This window comes from Oryctolagus cuniculus, chromosome 7 (assembly GCF_964237555.1).
Source record: "Oryctolagus cuniculus chromosome 7, mOryCun1.1, whole genome shotgun sequence".
Classification (NCBI taxonomy): domain Eukaryota; kingdom Metazoa; phylum Chordata; class Mammalia; order Lagomorpha; family Leporidae; genus Oryctolagus; species Oryctolagus cuniculus.
In genome coordinates this window covers 47,956,320-47,974,293 of record NC_091438.1, presented here as the reverse complement: position 1 = coordinate 47,974,293, position 17,974 = coordinate 47,956,320, and the positions used below count along the sequence as shown (strand labels likewise).

At 43.3% G+C, this 17,974-nt stretch overlaps 1 protein-coding gene across 7 annotated transcripts in view; it reads right to left on the bottom strand.

Annotated features, from left to right (window-relative positions):
• OTUD7B (OTU deubiquitinase 7B) overlaps nucleotides 1-17,974 on the bottom strand; it is a 67,655-nt gene that overhangs the window by 39,841 nt on the left and 9,840 nt on the right. Inside the window, exon 2 of one of the 7 annotated variants that reach the window (XM_070077754.1) lies at nucleotides 5,517-5,714. The exons of 5 other annotated variants lie outside the window; for them this stretch is intronic. The gene's annotated coding sequence lies outside the window, so the exon portion shown is untranslated. The remainder of the gene's footprint in view (nucleotides 1-5,516; nucleotides 5,715-17,974) is intronic. One more of the 7 variants, XM_070077755.1, reaches the window with a different exon arrangement.

Here is a 17,974-nt window from a genome sequence, read left to right as displayed (position 1 = left end):
ATTCTCCATTCTACAGTTCTACCTTTTGGGAGCATACCTAAAACTAATTTGAACACCTGTAGGCCAAAAATGAAACATTCAGCTAGCATTTGGTATTACTATATACTGCACTGTAACATTAGTTGGCCTTTCCAACATATCTTTTTAAAAAAAAGATTTATTTGAAAGGCGGAGGCAGAGAGAGAGAAAGGAGGGAGGGAGGGAGAGAGAGAGAGGGAGAGGGGGAGGGAGAGAGAGAGAGAGATCTTCCATCCACTGGTTCACTCCCCAGATGGCCACAATGGCTGGAGCTGGGCAATCCGAAGCCAGGAGCTTCTTCTGGTTCTCCCAAATGGATGCAGAGGCCCAAGGATTTGGGCCATCTTCTATTGCTTTCCCATGCCACAGCAGAGAGCTGGGTGGGAAATGGAGCAGCCAGGATTTGAACTGGCACCTATATGGGATGCTGGCACTGCAGGTGGCAGCTTTACCCACTTTGCCACAGCACTGGCCCCTTAGCTGGGTCTTTTTTTTTCCTTTTTAGATTTATTTATTTATTTATTTATTTGAAAGTCAGGGTTACAGAGAGAGAGGAGAGGCAGAGAGAGAGAGGTCTTCCACCCCATGGTTCATTCCCCAACTGACCAAAATGGCCGGAACTGCGCCTATCTGAAGCCAGGAGCTTCTTCCAGGTCTCCCACACGGATGCAGGAGACCAAAGACCTGGGCCATCTTGTATGCTTTGCCAGGCCATAGCAGAGAGCTGGATCAGAAGTGGAGTAGCCAGGTCTTGAACCAGTGCCCATATGGGATGCCAGAACCTCAGGTCAGGGCATTAATCCACTGCGCCACAGCACCAGCCCCGACACTTAGATGAGTCTTAAAGCTCAGCAGGCTAGAGGATGAGAGCACTTTCAAGATACAATTAATAGCCTTGAGATTTGTAGCTTTCCTCTATATTTTAAAATAGTCTAAACAGGCCTAACATATTGCTTAGCGTGTAGTAGATGGCTCACAAATATCCGTGGTTCTAATCTATTCATGTATGTGGATAATTGAGAGCTATCTATCCCTAAAATAGACTTCTGAATTATGTACTAGTTTCTTTTTTTCTTTTTTCTTTTTCTTTTTTTTTTTATTTTTATTTATTTATTTTTTTTTTTTGACAGGCAGAGTGGACAGTAAGAGAGAGAGACAGAGAGAAAGGTCTTCCTTTTGCTGTTGGTTCACCCTCCAATGGCCACCGCGGCCAGCACATCGCGCTGATCCAAAGCCAGGAGCCAGGTGCTTCTCCTGGTCTCCATGCGGGTGCAGGACCCAAGCACTTGGGCCATCCTCCACTGCACTCCCGGGCCACAGCAGAGAGCTGGCCTGGAAGTGGAGCAACCGGGACAGAATCCGGCGCCCAGACCAGGACTAGAACCTGGTGTGCCAGCACCACAGGCAGAGGATTGATTAGCCTATTGAGCCGCGGTGCCGGCCTGAATTATGTACTAGTTTCAAATTCACCCCATAAATATGTATAATCAAGTCTGTAAGAACAAATATATTTATACAGTTGTCTGCCCACTAAGATTAGCTTTTCATTTGTTGCAATTTTTTGTTTTTAAAGCTCTTTTACAAATACAGCTTCATAATAAATTTTTAATTAAAAACTCTTTAAGGCATTCAACCTCATCTTTTCTGATGGAAACACATGCACACAGAGAAGTTTACAATGCTTAAATGACACTCAGCGAGACAGACACAGGTATTCTGACTCTGTATATGGGCTTCATATCAGTCCTCCAGGGATGTGCCAATGAAATCATAACAAACTAGCCATGCAAACTCTACAGGTTAAAGAACTCTTAACGTCTTGCTTTCCAAAATACTATCCACAGTGTCTCCTAGTCACTACCATCCTCTCTACCTGCCACCAAGTCCACAAACATACACTTATTTCTAGGTTGGAGTTAAGATAAAATTCGGGGTCCGGCGCTGTGGCCTAGCGGGTAAAGCCACCACCTGCAGTGCCAGCATCCCATATGGGTGCCGGTTCAAGTCCTGGCTGCTCCACTTCTGATTCAGCTCTCTGCTATGTCCTGGGAAGGCAGTAGAAGATGGCCCAAGTCCTTGGGCCCCTGCACCTGCACGGGAAGACCCAGAGGAAGCTCCTGGCTCCTGGCTTTGGATTGGCCCAGGTCCAGCCGTTGTGGCCATCTGGGGAGTGAACCAGCACACAGAAGACCTCCCTCTCTCTCTCTGCCTCTCCTTCTCTCTCTGTGTAACTCTAACTTTCAAAAGAAATAAATAAATCTTTAAAAAATAAAATTAAAATTAAAAAAGATGAAATTCGAACCAAGGGATACTGAGAACTATGAAAGGTTATACCTTTCATGAAACAATCAAATCTTTTATATTTAGCACATAAAATTACTTAAGAGCACATAATACAATCTGACAATTTTGGTACCTGATAATTTAAACCATATCCTTCTATTATTTACATAATTAACACATCACATTTGGATCTTTGGTGAAACAAACCTGGAGATGAGGTACATATAGTCTTTTTTCCCTGTTTGGTAATTTAGCATCATAGGACTTCTAGAACTAGGACATCAGAGATCATTCTACACCCTCAAGTTACAGATGAGAACACTTACAATTAGTTGAGTGAGATAAAGTGACTTGCCCAAAGCCACAAAATTAACCAGTGGTATAACTGGGTATGGAATAGAAATGTTGGCCTTCCTGGCCATTGTTACTTAACTTCACATATCACCAATCTCAATTCTTTATGTGATCCACTTTATGCATTTATCTATAACAAAATGACTTTCCCCCTGCTACCCAGCTAAATCTCTTACTTCTTTTTCTTTTTCCCCTTTTATATAAGAAATACAAACTTCATGCATTTCATAAGTACAACTTTATGAACACAGTGATTCTTCCCATAATCCCACCCCTCTTCCTTCTCCTTCTTCTATTCCCATTCTTATTTTTTACTAGGATCCATTTTCAATCAACTTTATACACATGATTAACTCTATAATAAGTAAAGAGTTCAACAAATAGTATGGGGAAAAAAACTATTCATCTGTCAAGACAAGGGCTGCTCAAAGTCGTTGCACCTCAAAGTGTCAACTTCACTTCTATAAATCTCTTACTTATACAGATGAGTATCAAAGAAAAAGATATATACTCATAAAATCTTTTTTTTTTTTTTTTTTTTTTTGGACAGGCAGAGTGGACAGTGAGAGAAAGAGACAGAGAGAAAGGTCTTCCTTTGCCGTTGGTTCACCCTCCAATGGCCGCCGCTGCAGCCGGCGCACCGCGCTGATCCGATGGCAGGAGCCAGGAGCCAGGTGCTTTTCCTGGTCTCCCATGGGGTGCAGGGCCCAAGCACCTGGGCCATCCTCCACTGCACTCCCTGGCCATAGCAGAGAGCTGGCCTGGAAGAGGGGCAACCGGGACAGAATCCGGCGCCCCGACCGGGACTAGAACCCGGTGTGCCGGCGCCGCAAGGTGGAGGATTAGCCTATTGAGCCACGGCGCCGGCTTATACTCATAAAATCTAATCACGTAAGCACATCCTATTTAGGAAGGGAAGTCTTCTATAAAGAAAATCATTAAGGTATGCCAAAAATTAGTGGAAGTATTTTTTTTTTTTTTTTGACAGGCAGAGTGGACAGTGAGAGAGAGGTCTTCCTTTTGCTGTTGGTTCACCCTCCAATGGCCGCCACGGCCGGCGCGCTGCGGCCGGCGCACCGTGCTGATCCGAAGGCAGGAGCCAGGTGCTTCTCCTGGTCTCCCATGCAGGTGCAGGGCCCAAGGACTTGAGCCATCCTCCACTGCACTCCCTGGCCACAGCAGAGAGCTGGCCTGGAAGAGGGGCAACCGGGACAGAATCCAGCACTCCGACCGGGACTAGAACCCGGTGTGCCGGCGCCGCAAGGCGGAGGATTAGCCTAGTGAGCCACTGCGCCGGCCAGAAAATACTCTTCTAACATTATATCCCTAAAGTCTGAAGTTTTGGTGGCAAGAGGATAGAACAGAATTATGCGTCATAAAGGAATAATCTTTCTTTATTTTCTACTGATAGCTTGAAGCCACAATACTCTTTTCATAAACTTTACAGAAATCATAGCTCTCACTAAATTCTGAACAGAATAAAACACAAAATAAAACCAAGGGAGGGCCGGTGCCGTGGCTCAATAGGCTAATCCTCTGCCTTGCAGCGCCGGCACACCGGGTTCTAGTCCCGGTCGGGGCGCCGGATTCTGTCCCGGTTGCCCCTCTTCCAGGCCAGCTCTCTGCTGTGGCCAGGGAGTACAGTGGAGGATGGCCCAAGTTCTTGGGCCCTGCACCCCATGGGAGACCAGGATAAGTACCTGGCTCCTGGCTTCGGATCAGCGCGGTGTGCCGGCTGCAGCGCGCCAGCCCGGGCGGCCATTGGAGGGTGAACCAACGGCAAAAGGAAGACCTTTCTCTCTGTCGCTCTCTCTCACTGTCCACTCTGCCTGTCAAAAAAAAAAAAAAAAAAAAAAAAAAAAAAAAAAACAAGGGAGAGGGGCCGGCGCTTTTGGCATAGCGGGTAAAGCATCCCATATGGGTGCCAGTTCAAGACCCTGCCGCTCCACTTCCGATCCAGCTCTCTGCTATGGCCTGGGAAAGCAGCAGAGGATGGCCCAAGTCCTTGGGCCCCTGCACCTACATGGGAGACCTGGAGGAGGCTTTTGGCTCCTGGCTTCAGACCAGCGCAGCCCTGGCCATTGCAGCCAACTGGGGAGTGAACCATCAGATGGAAGACCTCTCTCTCACTCTCTCTGCCTTTCCTCCTCTCTCTGTAACTCTTTCAAATAAATAAATCTTTAAAAAAAAAAAAGAGAGAGAGATAAAGCACCACATTTTAACATATTACTTCTTGTTCAAAAGTATAAAGCTTGAAAGCATCAAAGCAGTAATTTTCCCCATATTCACAGTTACTCAAGTAGCTGGAAACTGACATTTCTTCCACTTAGGAAGGGCCACCACCAGTCCCCTCAGTAGCACCCAGGTCACTGCAATTCTTCCCTGATGAAAACCTTAACCTCCTGACTCAACCATTCAATAAACACTTAACGCCAAGCAGGTGCCTAAGAGAAGGGGATGCATCAGCCAATAATCTCCAGCTCTTCTTTTGACAAGCTCCCCTAGTAGGCAGGTTCCAGAGAAAAGTTCAAGATAGGTATTGGCTAACTTTTTATTCAACAGAGATCTACTAAGTGCCAGGGACTTAAAAGAAAAAGGCAAAAAGGAAATTTTAAAACATAAGGGTCTTTTCAAAATTTACTGTGCTCTTCTGGATTATTAAAATCATACACTCCTCTTAAAAAATGCCAATGATGAGAAGCTGACTGTGTAGTCGTTTGAGAATAACATTTAACCAAATATTTTGGTCAATGGAACTATTTCCTTAATATTGCTACTTTGGGATACCAAGCAGGTATTGATCTCGACCAATGCAATTTTATTACATAAAATCCATATTATAGGAGTGTGGTTGCTCTTACCAAAAAATTGGGATGAGTTATTTACCATATAGACAAATGCTTCCAAAGAAATGTACTGTAAGCCTCAAAGGTCAAATAGATGACAAATCATGTTAAACTTTCCTGCCCCATACAGTAGGCGAAAGTGTAGGCAACACTTCACAATAACATAGTACCAGGCCAAGCTTCCAGAGTTAACAGGTCTCTGCTTTTCTTTCTCTGTTCCAAGAAAAGTACAAAATGTATCAATTAGTACATAAGTCATCTGGCATATATCTCATTGCCCTGAGTCTTTCTCCTTGAAATAATCCAATAATCCAACCTTTCTAAGAATGATTCCTATCCCATCACTATTTTTAATATTATTAGTAGTAATGCTGGTGATAAAAGTAATCACTGTTAGCTTTGCAGCTTTCAAAATTCTCATTCAGGGAAAAAAATGAAAAGGGAATAAAAGGAAATGTTGGAGGCAAGTATCTCAAACATCAAAAATCAAACCCAGTTTAACTGGAATTGAAAAACAAGTCTGTTCTATTCATCAAGAGTAGAATTCGAGACATTACTTCTGTCATCAAAGCACAGAATTAGCTCTGATAAGCAAAACCACAGATTTCCCTTTAAATTATGCCCTAAAATGCTAGGCCTAATTAATTCAATTTGTAAATATTAAGATCACCAAGTCAGCAACAATCTGATATTATAAATTGTTGTTAACCCAATTCCCTTTCCCAAATTCTTTACCCACAATTAAATGCTTAATAAATGTTCTTCTAAAGAAGGAATACTTAACAATGAGGAATCTGCCCTGGGGAGACAAACTGACAAAACTCAGCATTCAAATACCTTTTTAAGATTTAACATATACACACTGTGCACCTATAAAGTATTATGCATTATTTGCAGATTACACACAACCACATAAATCGTCAACATCATGAGCCTCGCAACCCAAGTACTCCTGGATCACTAATACTAAATTGACTTGATCCCCAATACCAAATAATTCTAATACCTGAAACTTGATCCCACCTAATCAATCTCCAGAACTCAAGTGGAACTCTATTCCTATCAGAACTCAGCTCCTCACCATTTTTTTTGAGAATGAATTTTAATATTTTATTTATTTATTTGAGAGGTAGAGTTACAGAGAAAGGGAGAGACAGAGAGATCTTCAATCTGCTGGTTCATTTCTCAAATGACTGCAATGGCCAGAGCTGAGCCAATTGGAAGCCTGGAGCTCCTCTGGTCTCCCACACAGGTACAGGAGCCCAAGGACTTGGGCCATCTTCTACTGCTTTCCCAGACCATAGTGGAGAGCTGAATCAGAAAAGGAGCAGCCGGGGCTTGAACTGGCACCCATATGGGATGCCAGCGTTACAGGCAGAGGCTTAGCCCACTATGCCACAGCGCTGACCCCACCCTCTCAGTCTTAAGTATATTTTTAATGCTTTCTACTAGGTAATGCTTAAAAGAAATCTTTGTGTCTGTTTCTAAGCTGTTAACCCCACAATAACACCACTCATCCAATGTAGGTATACAGTGATAATGGCAAGCAAGCACTCAGACAACACAAGTAAGGGAACAGACCTAGAATCAGGTGAAAAAAAGATGATATATATAATATATATATATATATAGACAGGCAGAGTTAGACAGTGAGAGAGAGAGAGAGAGAGACAGAGAGAGACAGAGACAGAGAGAAAGGTCTTCCTTCCATTGGTTCACCCCCCGCAATGGCGGCTACAGCCAGCATGCTGCGCCGATCTGAAGCTAGGAGCCAGGTGCTTCCTCCTGGTCTCCCATGCGGGTGCAGGGACCCAAGCACTTGGGCCATCCTCCACTGCCTTCCGGGGACACAGCAGAGAGCTGGACTGGAAGAGGAGCAACCGGGACAGAATCCGGCGCCCCAACTGGGACTAGAACCCGGGGTGTGGGCACTGCAGGCGAAGAATTAGCCAAGTGAGCCATGGCGCCGGCCAAAGATGCTATATTTTTATGTTCTTCCCAACCTCAAAACTCTCTTCTAGTCCTCTGAATACAGAGAGTGTTTTCCATTGAACTTAAAAGCAAGCTTGACCAGAGTCCCCACTAACATACTAGCCAGAAAGAACTGGGGGAAAAAGAAAAATTCCACATTACAATGTTAGCAACACATTACTCAACACTGTGCTACAAGTAAGAACTTGTAAGTCAGCAAGGAACTTTTAGGAAGCCAAGGAAGAACCTTCCCAGTACTCAAAACACAAAAACATCCAAATGCCAAAGCTGGTCAGTCACACTGCCAGTGTACACACGGGTATGAGTGGGTGGAGACCCAGAAAGAAGGCAAAGAGCTGGCAGGTGTGCTTGTCAGCACTAAGACTTCTTTCTTGGATTCATCAAGAACATTTATAACAAAGAAATACTGGGAATCCCACCTATTTTAGGACTTGATTTATATATATTCACAGGAAACACACAATATGTACCCAGCAGAGTAATGTAATAATGGTTACAGCCACTCCCTTTGGAATCAGTCAGAGCTGTATCTAATTTTTCCACTCTCCTGTTTTGTGACTTTGGGCAAGTTATTTAACTTCTCTGTGTCTTAGCAGGAACCTCATCTGGTACTCTCTATGGAATCCTCAGAACCAGAAATAGTGCTAAACCATACTAATAAATACTTGGGGTAAATCAATCTGTAAAAAGGGTGTGAAGAGTATCATATGGAATTGTTATGAGTACTAAGTAAGGTAACATATAAAGCACATACTCACAGTATGACTGAGCTTAGGCTCTCACTATTAAATGGAAAAGTTTGGGAGCCGGTGCTGTGGCACAGCAGGTAAAGCTGACATCTGTGATGCTGGCACCCCTTATGGGCACCAGATCAGGTCCCAGCTGCTCCACGTCCTGTGTCCAGCTCCCTGATAAGGCACCTGGGAAAGCAGCGGAAGATGCCCCAAGTGCTTGGGCTCCTGCACCCATGTGGGATACCCAGAAGAAGCACCTGGCTCCGGGTTTGGACTGGCCTGGCTCCAGCCGTTTTGGCTATTTGGGGAGTGAATCAGCAAGTGGAACATATATATCACTCTCTGTCTCTCTCTTTCTCTCTGTAACTCTTCCTTTCAAATAATAAAAATAATCTTTAAAAATAAAAATAAATCTTTAAAAAATGGTAAAGTTTTCTTCCACTTGCTTCCCCAGTAGATCAGAAGTTATTTTTTCTTTTTAAAGATTTAGTTTTATATTTATTTGAAAAGTAGAGTGACAGAGACATTGAGAGATCTTCCACCCACTGGTTCACTCCCCAAATGGCCACAACCACCAGAGCTGGGTCAGGTCAAAGCCAGGAGCCCAGAGCTTCTTCTGAGTCTCCCATGTGGGTGCAAAGGCCCAAGCAATTGGGCCATCTTCTGCTGCTTTCCCAGGCACATTAGCAGGGAGCTGGATTGGAAGTAGAGCAGCCAGGTCTCAAACCAGCACCATATGAGATGCTGGCATTACAGGCAGCTGCTTAACCCGCTATGCCACAACACCAGCCCCAGATCAGAAGTTGTAACAGAAAAGCCACAGCAAGGAACAAGCTAGGATAAGGACTGTAGAAGCCAAGCACTGATAACTATTTAGTACTAGAGACCTACTCATAAAATTCAGGAATATTTAGTCTTGGCAGATGTAATTAAATAACAGTACCAGGCCCTTATAGTAGGAGCATAATAATTGTTAGTTGATTCAGAAAATGCTATTTAGAATCCTCATGTAAGGAACAACAGGTAAAACCTAGTCAAAACACAAAAGGAGTGAGGGTTAGGCACTGTGGCATAGCCTGTATCCCATAATGGAGTGCTGCTTCAGATCCAGATGATGGCTTAAGTGCTTAGGTCCCTGCCACCCAACGGGACCCATATGGGAAACCCAGATGGGGTTATGGACTTCTGACTTTGGCCTGGCTATTGTAGGCCTTTGCGAAGTGAACCAATGGATGGAAGATTCCCCCACCCCTCACTGTCGCTCTGCCTTGCAAGTAGATGAAAATAAATAAACATTAAAAAAAAAAATAAAGGAGTGAGAATGAGTCTCATCTTAAAATGCCTAACTACATTTTTAAAAATAAATCCCCATACTGAAATGCCAGTTTGAGTCCCAGCTGCTCCATTTCCAATTCCATTTCCTGTTAACGCACCTGGGAAGGCAGAAGATGACCCAAGTCCTTGGGTCCCTGCCACCCATCTGGGAGACCAGGATGGAGTTCCTGGCTCCTGGCTTCGGCCTGGCCCAATCCTGGCTTTTGTGCCAGTTTGGGGAGTGAACTAAAAGATGGAAGATCTGTCTCCCCCTCTCTGTCACTCTGCATTCAAATAAATAAAACATACAAAAAAAAACATTAAAAAAAACATACAAAGGATTTTTAAAAAGCTATTGGATCCTCTAAAAATCCATGAGCAAAACTACTCAACTCATTCACAACACTGATTCTCTTTTTCAGGTAGTAAGATTTGTTCAAGTAAACTGTTCTTAAATGCTGACCCGGTAATTAAGCCTTAAAGATTTAGGTTCAAAACTACCCTCCTCCTCGTGCTCCAAAAGGACTATGGGGCCTTTACGGCTACCTCACTTACAGCTTTGTAATGGAAGTGGCCTACCTACTTGTGTGTATTAGGGAGGGAGACCATTTCATCTTCAAAACTAGTTCTCTAGAGAAAACACACTTAAATCCAAAATCTGAAGGGATCTTTTCACTTGAATATGAAGAACTAAATCTCAAAACAAGAAAACTTTAGGAAATCAAGGCTAGTGTTGCATTATGAGCCTGACAGACCTAACTATATACATTGAGTGCTTAAAGATAAGGAAAACCTATGCAGAAGTGAAAACAGCTTGTGGTTAAACCTCATCACAATGTGGTCTTTGGCTTCCCATTTCATTTCCCAGGCATCTGTGCTGTGTTTTAACCACAAGACCCTCCTCCTTAGCAGTGTGATATAGTAGAAAGAACACTCAAAAGAATTGGCTCTATATTGTTTTATTATTTACAATGGTAATTTAGAAAGTTCATGAAAAAATGGAATTTAAAAATAAGTTTAGGGGCCAGCACCGTGGTGCAGGTTAACGTCCTGGTCTGAAGTGCCGGCATCCCATATGGGCACCAGTTCAAGACCCGGCTGCTCCACTTCCAATCCAGCTCTCTGCTATCGCCTGGGAAAGCAGTAGAAGATGGCCCAAGTCCTTGGGCCCCTGCACCTGTGTGGGAGACCCAGAAGAAGCTCCTGGCTTCAGAAGACCTCTCTCTCTCTCTGCCTCTCCTTTCTCTGTGTAACCCTTTCTTTCTTTCTTTCTTTTTTTTTTTCTTTTTTTTTTTTTTTTTTTTTTTGAGAGGCAGAGTTAGACAGTGAGAGAGAGACAGAGAGAAAGGTCTTCCTTTTTCCGTTGGTTCACCCCCGAAATGGCCGCCACAGCCGGCGCTGCACCGATCCGAAGCCAGGAGCCAGGTGCTTCCTCCTGGTCTCCTATGCGGGTGCAGGGCCGCACCTGGGCCATCCTCCACTGCCCTCCCGGGCCACAGCAGAAAGCTGGATTGGAAGAGAGGCAACTGGGACCAGAACCCAGAGCCCATATGGGATGCCAGCGCCACAGGCGGAGGATTAACCAAGTGAGCCACAGCGCCGGCCCCCTGACTTTCAAATAAATAAATAAATCTTAAAAAAAAAAAAATAAGTTTAGGGGGCCGGGGCTGTGGCACAGTGGGTTAAAGCCCAGGCCTGAGGCTTGAGGCCTGAGGCACCAGCATCCCATTTGGGAGCTGGTTCTAGTCCCGGCTGCTCCTCTTCTGATACAGCTCTCTGCTATGGCCTGGGATAGCAGTGGAAGATGGCCCAAGTGCTCATACTCCTGCACCTACGTGGGAGACCAGGAGGAAGCTCCTGGTTCCTGGCTTTGGATAGGCACAGCTCTGGCCATTGCAGCCATCTGGGGAGTGAACCAGCAGATAGAAGACCTCTCTCTCTGCCTCTGCCTCTCTGTAACTCTTTCAAATAAATAAAATAAATCTTAAAAAAAAAAGTTTATTTTGCTGCACAAAAATTCTGAAGCCGTATATAGATTTTTCATAACATGCATTTTCCACAAACTTTTTTTTTTAAGATTTATTTTATTCATTTGAAAGGCAGAGTTACAGAGGTAGAGACAGAGAGAGATCTTCTGTCCACTGTTTCACTCCCCAAATGGCTGCAATGATACAAAGCCAGGAGCCAGGAGCCTCCTTGGGGTCTCCTACGTCAGTACAGGGGCCCAAGGGCCTGGGCCATCCTTCACTGCCTTCCCAGGCCATAGCAGAGAGCTGGATCGGAAACGGAGTGGCCAGGACTCGAACCGGTGCCCATATGGGATGCCAGGGCTTCAGGCCAGGGCTTCAACCTGCTGCACCACAGCACCAGCCCCTCCATGAGCTTTTTAAGACCCCTCATAAGCATGGATTTCAAAACTTCGTGCACCTACATAAACTTATCTTTTAACATCAATTTCCACAAACTTTTTTTCCCACAAACTTTTTAACGTATATTCATCCTAGGCATAGGAACAAAAACTATTTCATTTAAATTATCTGAATTTGGGGCTGGACTCAGAACTTTTTAAAAGTTTCCATCAGGCCAGCATCATGATGCAGTAGGTAAAGCTGCTGCCTGCAGCACCAGCATCCCATGCTGGTTCTAGTCCTGGCAGCTCCACTTTTGATCCAGCTCCCTACTAATGCAGGGAAGATGGCTCAAGTCTTTGGGCCCCTGCACCTACATGGGAGACCCAGAAGAAACTCCTGGCTCCTGGCTTAGGTCTGGCCCGGCCCTGATGGTTTAAACATTTGGGGAGTGAACCAGTGGACAGATATCTCTCTCTCTCTCTCTCTCTCTCTGTGTGTGTGTGTGTGTGTGTGTGTGTGTAGCTGTAGCTCTTTCAAATAAATAGAATAAATCTTAAAAAAAAAATGTTTAAGGTACCCTGTTGGAGAGATGTAGCAGAACCAATGAAACCCAACTCCCCTACTGCTATAACTCACTAATTATCGAATTCTATGTATTCCTCTTGGAATAACTCAAATCTCTGTCTACTTCTTCACTGCCATCACCCTGTTGAGACTCTTTTCCCTGGACCACTGCAGCCTCCTCCAACTGGTCTCTGTTCCTCCAATTTATACCTCATGGAAGAATTGATTTTCCTAAAACACTACATATACATACACATACACATACAATTTGCTGCTTGGAAATCTTTCACTGTAAGGGGATTCAGTAAACCACACTCCCTTGCCTATGATAAGGCCCCCTCCAGTTTATCTTACTCTCCAACTTTACTGATCCACTTCCCCCCTAGGTCTGTGCTATGAACCCTCTACTTGTTCTGCCGCCAACAAGATGGGTTTCGCTCATGTTCTCCTTCGAGTGCTTCCCCTCTGCACTCATTCAATCCTCTCTCTTCTCTCAGGCCTAGCTTACCCTAAGGGTCAAATGTTCCCTACCTACTCTCACTGAACTGCTACAGAACTCTATAAACTGTACCCCTCACTTAGTACCATGATTTTGCATTGCTATTTATCTATTGATACAAATATTCAGTACTCACAATTATTAAGTTCTTAATGACATAACTCTACATCTGAGGCCTAACTTCTCATAGAGTAGATATCCAATAAAATGTTTGTTGTTGATGGTAACTAATACCTTAAACAAATCATTAAAATTTCTTGGGCCTCGGGGGCCAGTATCATGACACAGCAGGTTAAGACACTGCTTGCAACACCAGCATCCCATATGGGAGCACCCATTCGAGTCTCGGCAGCTCTGCTTTCAACTAGCTCCCTGGTAATGCACCTGGGAAGGCAACAGAAGGCCCCTGCCACCCATGTAAGAGGCCCAGATGGAGCTCCTGGCTTCAGCCTGGCCCAGTCTTGTCTCCCTCTCTGTAACTCTTGTCTTTCAACTAGATAGAAAAATATTTAAAAATAACATGTTCTGGGCCTCATTTAGGAAGCCATTATACTATGTAAATTTTCCTTCAGTCCTAAAATGTGTATGACAACACACATAACTTCTACATAGTCTGTACTTGTTTCTCATATACAGATATGCATTTATGTATGTATAACTATGCCCTATTCAGCTCAGAGTGTAAATTCCCGAGGCACCAATGCTCCTACTACTTGTTTAGCTTACTTGCTGGGTAATACCTCCCTGGTATCTCCTTAGTGCATCTTGCCCAGATTCTAGTACTGAGCAGGTGTTCAGTGGAAAGGAATTTATAGTCTCCTCCAGGCAGCAAACATCAAGGGAAATTGGCATAATCTTAATTTTCATAATGAACTAGTATATTACAAAAAATTACAAAGATGATGCGTGAGAGAAGGAATTTAATGTTGTTAAATTCAGAAGCTACCTTGTGCCAAAGAGCTGGGAATTTATTTTAGGCAACCAAAGAAGCAAGGACACGGCAAGTCTGAAGTCTTTACTCTCAAGTTCTATTTTCAGACTTCTGAGAAGGGGTATGGGAAGTCTCCATCCCTGGCCAGTAAACAATAGGAGCCAAGTATTCTTCATGGCAAGGAATCTTGTCCTGTAGTACTGATGAAATTCTCAGGAAATGAATGGTTTAACAATCAAGTGAGCATCCAGTTCAAAGGAGACAAAAGCAAATGTTCAGAAACACAAAGGAGCAGGTAAATTTTTTAAAAACAGATGAGAACTCGCTGTTTAAAATATATTTTTGCTAATAGTTTTATATTTTTCAATTGTCTTTGCTTTAATTTCTCACATGGAACTGTCATCAGGTAAATATCAAGATTTATTAAACACTAAAACCTCAGAGAGAATTCTCTTCTCCTTTTCCTTTGATATCAGCTATTAATGATTCAAAAGGTACTAGAGTAGACCAGTGCATTTAAAATGACCCTGGCTTTTCAAAGCACTATTTTTAGAACACAAAAGTTACTTTCAAAGCTGCATTCTATATAATGATACTTCCCTAGTAGGCATCCATAGTATGCGACCTGGAACAACTTTGATATATTTAAGGTACAGGTTTATAAAGCAAACCAAGCCAGGTTTTAAAGGATGAGAGGAAACAGAATCTCTTTAAATATTTATACCTATCCCCTTTTGCTCTGTTCCCGTTCCTCAGTCCTGTTCTCTGAAGTCTGCTACCACCTGCCATCTCCCTGTTCCTTTGCATTTCCCCCTGACTTCAGCATCTGCCTTCCCTGAACCTTATAGACACTTCCGAGAACCACAAAGTAATAGCCTGGTGTTAAGAGGTAGGGCTCTTGCCCACTTCCCTGACAGATCCCAAATAAAATGAAAGGGCCACATACAATGTTGTCTTATTTTCCCTACTACCAGATTTTCCTTATCAAGACTAGAAAAAAGACATGGAGGTGTTAGGAAAGGAGGAAAAAAAGTCATTTACTTATGGGAATGTAAGCTCATTATAGCCAACAATTACATGTAGATAGTTATAGCAAAAGTTTTCATCTCAGGCTTATTTTTCGGGGCCTACTCTGGCCTTCATATTACTCTCACACATTCCCCACAACCCTCTCAAATACGTCCAACATGTACTCAAAAGATTTTTAAAAAGTTATTAAAAATTTGAGCTAAACGAAACTACAAAAGAAAGCTGAAAATTAAAGTTCAGAAATGCATCTTTAAAGTATAAATGGACTTGGGATTATCTACGTCAAAAAGACCCATGATGCTGCTGTTCAGAACCCAAGAGAAACTCGAGACCTGAGGTATTAGGTTCATCCATACAAAACCGTTTATGTTTGGCTGTTTACCTACAAAACAGCAGTTTCATATAGTTTCCGAAATATTAAGTTGAGGAGTTTCCACGAGGCCACAACAATAGAATATTAGGATTAAACACTGCAGAATTAAAACTTCAAAATATCCCTCTGAAGATTTTAAAGCAGACGCTTTTGAAGCTTCTGAAGCAACCTGGGCTCCTCAAGGAGGAGAGTGCAGCTAAAAGAACACGCACATGTATTATGTATGATTGCTTCCACTGGGCTTGTTTCTTTAAGAGACAAAGAATTCCAGGCCTGAGCAGTGTTTAGTAAATGAACAGAGGCTGCTTTTTCTTATCACCCATCTCCAGGGAAAGTGTCAAGACCTTGATGACAAAAGCAGAATTTGATAGCCAGCAAAATGAGTCTGGCCACAGGAGCACACTGCCTCAAAAGCCACCAGGATCAATTCCAGCAAGTCTTCCCATTGGGATGATATCACATCACTTCCCATTTCATTTTCCAAGGAATGTTTGCTCTCACCCCATGCAGGAAGCTGCTCTCACCATTTATGTCCCTTTTTATATAATTTTCAGTGCTGAATGTTTCTTTACAAGCTTTATTTTTCCAAGAGGCCACCCTGATATTCAAAATAAACAGCTCACCCACACAAAGAATGGTCTTTATTCTTTTATTCATTAATATAATCAGTCACTAATAGCCGCTAAATGCCTACCATGTGTAAGCTATATGGCAAACCCTACAAGGGATACAAAGACAAGACTACTTGTCTGTTTTCAAGGAGCTTACAGTGTGACAGAAGACAGGGAAGGCACAAATAAACCAAAATAATATACAACTGCTGCATCACAGGTACCAACGAAATCAACAAACCATGGGAGCATTCAGAAGTGGGAAATACCAGATATCGTGGAAGAAAAACCATGTAGGAACATTTTCATGGGAGAGATCATTCACACTGGGTGTTTAAGGATAGGTAGGCTTCTTAAAAAAAAAAAAAAAAAAAAAAAAACAGGGCAAGCAGGAAATGCAATCGAACAAACAGGTTTAGAGATGAAGTGATTGAATCAACTAGAGTCCATGTGCAGATACATCTAAGAGAATGTTGAGAGAAAAGCTGCAAGAGGATAATTACAGTATGAAGCTAGTTATGTACCATTTCAAAACAAAACTGCATGTTTTTTATGAACAAATAACTCATAGAGGGTTAAGTATAGAACATGAAGTGGAATAATGCAAACCAACTCAAGGCAGTAGTCATTCCCTGAGAAAGAGCAAAAGGGAAAGGATGAAGGGTGAGCCTTTAGGTGTATCTAACATTACAGAGAATGAGAGATCTAAAACAAATATGACAGAACGTTAACACCCACTAAATTAGAATTGTAGCATCAAAATCATTAGAATTTTTTAACCCTGAATTTTTGTAGATGCTTGATTATTATGTAAAAATTTAAAAGAAAGGACTAGGTAAATGGAAGAGAGGAATCATTAATAAAAAAGAGCAGTCAGGGGTGGGTTGACTTCTTTAAATCTAGGAGACCACATGATTGGTTTTGTTTTAAGTAGAAGAGGAGCCTTCACATCCCACACACAGCGAGCACAGTTGGAAGGAGGAACCGAGAACAAGGTGGACTGCAGGCTGATAATAAAGGACAAGAGGGAAGTTGTTACTGCCACCCCCAATCAGATAGCTGAGGGGAATGAGAACCACCTTCCTACATAACTTAAATGCCACTGTAACCAAGTCATCTCCCCCAAAACAAAGCCAAGAGAACTTCCAGTAGCATCGGAATTGAGATAAGGACTTGCTGTGAGTGACTATTCTGTGCCTCCCCTCCCCCAAACACTCATAAACAAAAACAAAATGTACCCTTGCCCACTTGAGAAAGAATTAAGAATTGGCAGCTCTGCTAAAGTGGACAATTTCCAAATCAAGGCCCTTCTCTGGGGAAGATGATGACAAAAGTCAGAGAAAAGAATAAAGAAACCACCACTCAGTCCAGTGTTGAGAAAGGCCTATCAATTGAAAGCATCTACCCTTCCATCCTCCCATCTTCTCCTTCTCTTTCCCCTTCCCCTGCCCGCCAATCTGGGGACTTTAAGAGATATTCTATCTTGTTCTTTTATTCTCATCCAGCAAAAATGACCAAAACACAAAATCCAGACTCTCACTTAGTGCTTTAAAACCAAACGATTTCTTGGGCCGGCGCCGCGGCTCACTAGGCTAATCCTCCGCCTAGCGGCGCCGGCACACCGGGTTCTAGTCCCGGTCGGGGCGCCGGATTCTGTCCCGGTTACCCCTCTTCCAGGCCAGCTCTCTGCTGTGGCCAGGGAGTGCAGTGGAGGATGGCCCAGGTGCTTGGGCCCTGCACCCCATGGGAGACCAGGAAAAGCACCTGGCTCCTGGCTCCTGCCATCGGATCAGCGCGGTGCGCCGGCCGCAGCGCGCCGGCCGCGGCGGCCATTGGAGGGTGAACCAACGGCAAAGGAAGACCTTTCTCTCTGTCTCTCTCTCTCACGGTCCACTCCGCCTGTCAAAAAAAAAAAAAAAAAAAAAAAAAAAAAAAAAAAAAAACCAAACGATTTCTCCCCAAAAAACTCCAATAGATACAGGGAAGAAAGATTTAGAATCCTATACTGATGACAACTCTTGCTTTTTAGATATCCTTTCTATTAGTATCCAATTTATCAATTTCTTTTAATAAGC